The sequence below is a fragment of the Capsicum annuum genome, chromosome 1 (genome assembly GCF_002878395.1).
Source record: "Capsicum annuum cultivar UCD-10X-F1 chromosome 1, UCD10Xv1.1, whole genome shotgun sequence".
NCBI lineage: Eukaryota > Viridiplantae > Streptophyta > Magnoliopsida > Solanales > Solanaceae > Capsicum > Capsicum annuum.
In genome coordinates, this window is record NC_061111.1 from 154888467 (window position 1) to 154895071 (window position 6605).

Genomic DNA, 6605 nt, shown 5'->3' on the forward strand with positions numbered 1-6605 from the left:
TTTGATTTCTTTGATAGGTCAGGCTCATCCATTTGTTTCATCTGTGGTTCTTCCTTTCACAAGGTTTACAGTCTTTTCAATGCCACATATTTTTTTTCATTTCATTTTGAAGGTTACATTTCCTCTCTTCATATCCGTGAGTGAAAGAACTTTAGTTTATCCCCTTTATATGCCTTGAGCAAGCACTATTCATCTGTCATGTTTGCTTTCTTACTTTCACTTGAATCTGCAAAACAATTAAAGGTTAGTTTTAGGATCTCAAACAAGTTTGCGTATTTTCTTATAATCAAATGGATGAATCAAACTTCTTTTTTACCAGCTCGGTAATAGATTAGTAGATTTATTTCTTTTAACAGATTTTGGGACAATTTCCTTTAGCCAGTTCTATCTTTTTATTCATGAAACTTGTTGCAATTGAACATTCAGGAGTGAGATATCCAAGTTGTCCTTAAATATAACACAAATCCTTAATAACAACTATTTTTTAATGAAAACCTAAAGCTACCTTTCTATTATGAGTCCTTCTACCTTGCATATTTTATAATTTTAGAAGATGGGTCAATCTATTTGCTCTTGCAAGATTCAGTTTTAACTTAGACACTTCTAGATTCATTTTTTTGACTTTTTCTCTTTCACAAAAAAACCATTCTTGCATTGCTTTAATGCTGACTCAATTTTTTTTTATTTTCACTCATGGATCCTTTTCTTTTTTTTAGTAATTGACAACTTTAAGATTTCAGATTTTAGATCCAGAATAGATAAGTCAAGTTTGCTGACCTATTTTTCTAAGGTGTAGTTTTCTGTATTAGTGACATTTTTACAGGTTTCAAGATCAATATAATCAAACTTTAGACTTGGAAAAGCAATGGCTAACTGATCCCTATCAAATGTTAACTCATGAAAATCATCAATAAGTGCATTCATCAAGAAAATTAGTCTTTTCTTAGAACAAATATGCAATTTATCTTTAAGACCGAGTAGACTTACTTAAATTTTACTTTTTTACTTCCAAATCAGAATCACCCATTGCCATGTGTGTTGTTTCATCAACATCATCATTAAATTCTCCTGAGATTGATCCCCATGCTGCTATCATAATAAATGATTCTTTCTTTTATGAGTTAAGTTTCTCTTTTAGCTTCAATTCTTTCTTAGCTCTTTTATTTTTTTGCTCAATTTCCCACAGTAGACAATCCTTGATCATGTGATTTATATTTTCACACTTGAATTAACCATCTTGAGACTTATAGTCGAAAAAACATCTACTACTTGTTCATTTTTTGTTCTGCCGCTCTTTTTTCTTAAAACACCTTTTGAAGTTCTTGATAAGCTTTCTATCATCCAGCTATGGTTCTTCACTGTCAGTATCTTTAACGATAATGAATTAGACTTAGTTCCTTTATTTTTCTTAAAGGTATTCATGTTCTTCTCATACATATTTACAAGAGTATCCCAAATTTGTTTTGTGATGGTGCAACCTGAGCTTCTATTGTATTTATCTGGTCCAAGTCCGCAAATAAGAATATACTTATCATTTACATTCTTTTCAAGCATCTTGAAGTCATCCGCATTATACTCATCATTTTCTTTTAATGCATCCTTATTTTCAACATCCTCCCCTTTAGGATATTGAGATCCATTAATGATCCTGTTCCAGAGTTCATTATCCATAGCTTACAATAGAACTTTCATCCTTTATTTCCACCTTGATTAGTATTTTTCATTGAACAATGAAGGCCGACTGATGTCTTGTCCCTCAATGTGTTTGAGTGGGGGTGCAGAATTTATTTTGATATCATCTTAAGGTGTTAGCCTTCACAAGATAACATGCTCTGATACTAAATAATATTTCCACACGTCTTAATAACTCACCTGATTTTTGCCTATGAATGGACCAAGTTGCCTAACGTGTTTCAACAGAAGCAGTAAAGATAGTAAATAATAAACATAATAGTTTACGTGGAAAACATCTGACTCACCAAAGGTGTAAAAAGTCATAATTTGTACCTCTGCAAGATTTAATCTCAACTTCACTAAACACAATGATCCTCTCAACAAAAGATTACAAACTCTTTAAGCTAAGGAATTATAAACTCCAATTATTAAAGTTTAATAATCTCCCCAGTTGAAACCCACGTGAAGTTCCACCACTTGAAAATTAGATTATAAAACTCTAGCAACCCTAGGAACTAACTCTAATACCTAAAAATACACAAACCTTCTAAGGTTTATGTTCCCAAGTCTTCAAGTTATCTCAACTCAAAAAATAAACTCCTAAACCAGTTTATAACATGGTGGCACTAATAAAGCATGAAAATTAAAACTCAACAAACTTCCTAATATATGTTAACTAGAATAGAAGATTGTTTGACACATGGATGAAGTGGGTTCTTCAATCTGGTTCACTGGATATACTTCGATAGCTAGGTAGAACTATTTCAAATATTGTTCTTACTTATTTGCTCGTGTTCTACCTTTTTCCTCTCAGTATATGTGTTTTTTTCTTTTTGGAAGAATTTGAGTATTTATAACTCCAACCAAGCAGACTTCTAACTCCAAAGGACTTTCATGCTTCTTGGACTCTCTTCTTGAGTGTTGTAGTCAAATACTAACTCTCATTTTTGGCACATGATGATCTCCTTATGTTTATCTAAAATAACAACTTCTATTCCTTTATTTTTGCATATGAGACTTTATCCCCAAAAAGTCCTCTAGCAAATTGAACTTTTATCAAGTATTTTTTCATGAACAAGCTATGCTTACTTATTTCGTGACCTCTTGTCAATCATCAAAATTTCACAAGTCCTAACATTGAAGCTTTTGACGTGACCAAAATAAGTGAAAAATATGTGTTTTGCATCTCAAAAAATATGTTTAATAAGTAAAATCTTAATGTACATAAGGTATTAAACATGTACTTTAATAAAATAAGGTATCGTAATAAAAGTCATGCAAAATTCGTGGATCAGTCTGTCAATTATTACTAAATCAATAACCAAATTAACTAGATCTATTTGTTTGATTTTCTTTTTGGGCATATAAAAAGATAAATATTATCACACACTTTGTTAGAGTTATGAATAGAGATTTGATAAAATAATATACATTTATCAGGAATTGACAAGTTGACAAACAAATAATTTATCAAAATATTATTATAGCCAAGATTTCACTTTATGAAACTATATTGAGCATGTTGTTATCATAAATATAACTATAAAAAAATTATTGTATAGAGAACATGGAAGCTATTTTCAATCTAACAATAATATCTCATTCATATATACCTCCATTATTAATCATAGTTTCATAATCAAACATAAAAATCAATATGAATAGTCAATCAAAGATCACATGTTCAGTAAGGATGCTGGCCTTCATGATGGATAAGGTTCATTAGGGAAGTACGAGATGGTTTGAGTATGTGAAAAGGAGATGCACAGATGCATAGCGAGAAGGTGTGAACCAACTACGTTGGATCTTGAAAAAGGTAGAGGCAAACTTAAGAAGTATCGAAGAAATTTGATTATACAAGATATGGCACACCAATAGCTTACTAAAGATACGATTATAGATAGAAGAGTGCGAAGGGTGAGGATAATTGTATAAGGGTAAGAAATGGCAGACCATTGTAGAGTTTTTCTTAACAATATTTTTACTGCTCACATATTGTCCCTTTCTTCAATTGTATTATAAGTGACCAGATACTTTCTTTTGTTTCAATTTTCATATTATTTATTACAATGTTGTTTTCCTCGATACCTTTTTACCATAATTTTCTCTGACTATAATTATAAAATTAAAGTAAATATATTATTGTTGTTGTTTTAAAAACTCAATATGAAACCTAAAAGATGTTATGCTCTTTCCAGTATAAAAAAATCAATAAAACACTTATCTCAATATTGGGAGATATACATGAGTTCAATAGATCTTGACTTGTGAATTAGAAAACAAAAGATTGAAACATCCCAACAATGTTTAATAAGTAATAAACAATCACAAATATGTTTTAAGAAAGAAATTTCACAAAATTATTTTTAAAATAGAAAATAAATATATTTATATCTAGGCTTGATATGATTTAAATTTTTTCTAGCTTAATTCTAAGGCAAAATAGTCTAATGGACCCTTGTACTAGTCCGAGCTTGTAACGTGAATACCTCTACTTAGCCCTTTGTCATCCGAACCCCTTGATCATTAAAATATGAGATTACGAACCCCTCCTACCATGTGTGTACCTCACTCATCCTAAAGTAATTTACACATCAAATTTAAGCCAGATAAATTAATGACACATTAGATCTACGTCATTAATTACTCTCTAAAATTACTGTCACGATTCGAACTATGGCCTAGTCATGACGGGTATCTCAAGCCCACTGTGAGCCGGAGACCACCCTTTTATCTTACCAACCAAGCACAAATAAGACAAACAGTGAAAGTCATCCAAAGTAGTGATAAGCAAGACAGATAACTCAAGTGAAAGATCTAAGAGTCCAGACAACAACCGATAATTCCAATACTTGTCCACAAAAGCTTCTAAAATCAGAATACCAAACTAGGTCGAAATATGCCCCCGACCATGACAAAAGAAAATCTCACAATTCTCAAAATATGAAAAGAAACCTAATACGAAGATAAGGCCTTTCAAAAGATGGAGGCTCATCACTCACAGTAAATCAACAGATGAACCGCACTACCTAACGTTGCACAGAAATAATAAAAAATCTCTTGAACCCTACATCATAAAATGATGCAGCGTCCAGGGACGGTCAATGGGGCGAACACTGGCATGTAACTCAGGGAAGGGACAAAATAGTGCAATTATCAAAATCCAGTCCAAACCTCAAGCTCAAGATATATATATACATTTATAAGATGTCGGGATAGGGAAGAGGATCCACTAATATGATATTTAAAATATTAGCCTAAACTCGTTAAAATGTGCAGGAGAAATTTAGTACCAATCGTCACGACTCAGGTAGCAATTCGCGAGGTCTGACCACGAGTTGTTGCCTGGATTAGTTAACTAAGGATCAAAATCCTAGAACTTCACTATTATGATCACGAGACTCACATCATGACCCATTACCTGACCTAATGACTCGTGATGAAGAGTCCTGACCGGGGTTGGACTTTTGGGCATCTCACTACAACTAGTCACTCCTAACGACTCGTTATGTCTCACAATGAGTCGTACTCTGGATTTGTTATCAAGGGAACAAACTTGGGCTACCTTACTTCCATGGCAACGAGTCCTACCTAATGACTCGTTACATATGGTAACGACTCTTGACCTGAGTCATGGTCATGGCAATTTTGCCATTACTTTCGAAATTTGCCAATTCAAGAGTTTATCACCTGCAGAACCTAAAGTTTAAGAACCTGGGTTGTCACAATTATTAATCAACAATATTAAATAATAAATAAAATAACAAATTAAAAATTATTTTTTAAATCAAAATTCATACTTCTAAAGGGGTTGGTTAGCAAAACAATCCTTCTGAATAGATAGCCAGCCCTAAGGAGCATATAAATTTATTCCCCTGAACTACTTACAAACAAATGTTAGGTGAATACTATTTTGTAGAAATGTTTCTTAATTTTTGTGATTTATTTTCTCTCTGGTTCACTCGATTCTAATTGCATATCTATAATATATTAAAAGTGTGAAGGGCTTTAGAAATGTCATTTGAACTTTTCGCCCTTTTATTAAAAGTCTTTTTTTTTTAGATAAAATAGTCTTTTAACTCTTTTTTCCTAATATTTGAGAGTTGGAAATTAATTAAATATATTTATGGTAAAACCTTTTTTTATTAGAAGTCACCAGAATTAATGATAATTAATACTTTTTTCATTAGTTTAAGAATTCTAAATCAACTAAATTTAATTTTAAGATTTAAAAAGTCTATAAATCTACATCTACAATATATTAAATCCATCAGCCACATGAAACTTTTGGTGGTAAAATATATATGTGTTTACAATAAAAATATGTTTTGAACTTTTTGCACTTCATTCAAAATCGTCGTAATAGATAAAACCATCGAATTTTAAATAATAAAAAATTATACGTGCGAGGCACGTATGACTAAACTAGTATATATATAACCAGTAAAATCACTTGATGTTTCTTTGTTTGATCAATTTTGCCTACATTTTGGAATTGTCTTTGGTGACGGAGTACAAAACTAGAATATAAGTGTCCTCTTGGAAATTTGGACTGAGCAAATGAGTTTTTGCACCAGAACTCTTTAATTAGTCATTGTGTGACAGCGTTGATATGAAATATTCTATATGGTCTGTTAATGACGTCTCCGACGAGCTTGGCCGCTGGAATTGATTGAGGAAGAATGGTGGTCAGAGCTAAAGGAATTTTCTGATGGGTTGTTATGATTGTTTGTTGATTTTAAGAGTTTTGGGAGGGTGGAATTGGTGAATTTTCGGTGTGGGTTCGTCGAAATTGACGTGAAGAGGTGAGTGATTTTAGGTTATTTGGTAGCTGATTTATGGAGATGAAATTTTCCAGCGAGATTTTCGTCAGAAAAATCAAAAGAGAGAGAATCCTTGCTAAGAAGAATGTGGGGTGGGGGTGGGGGGGG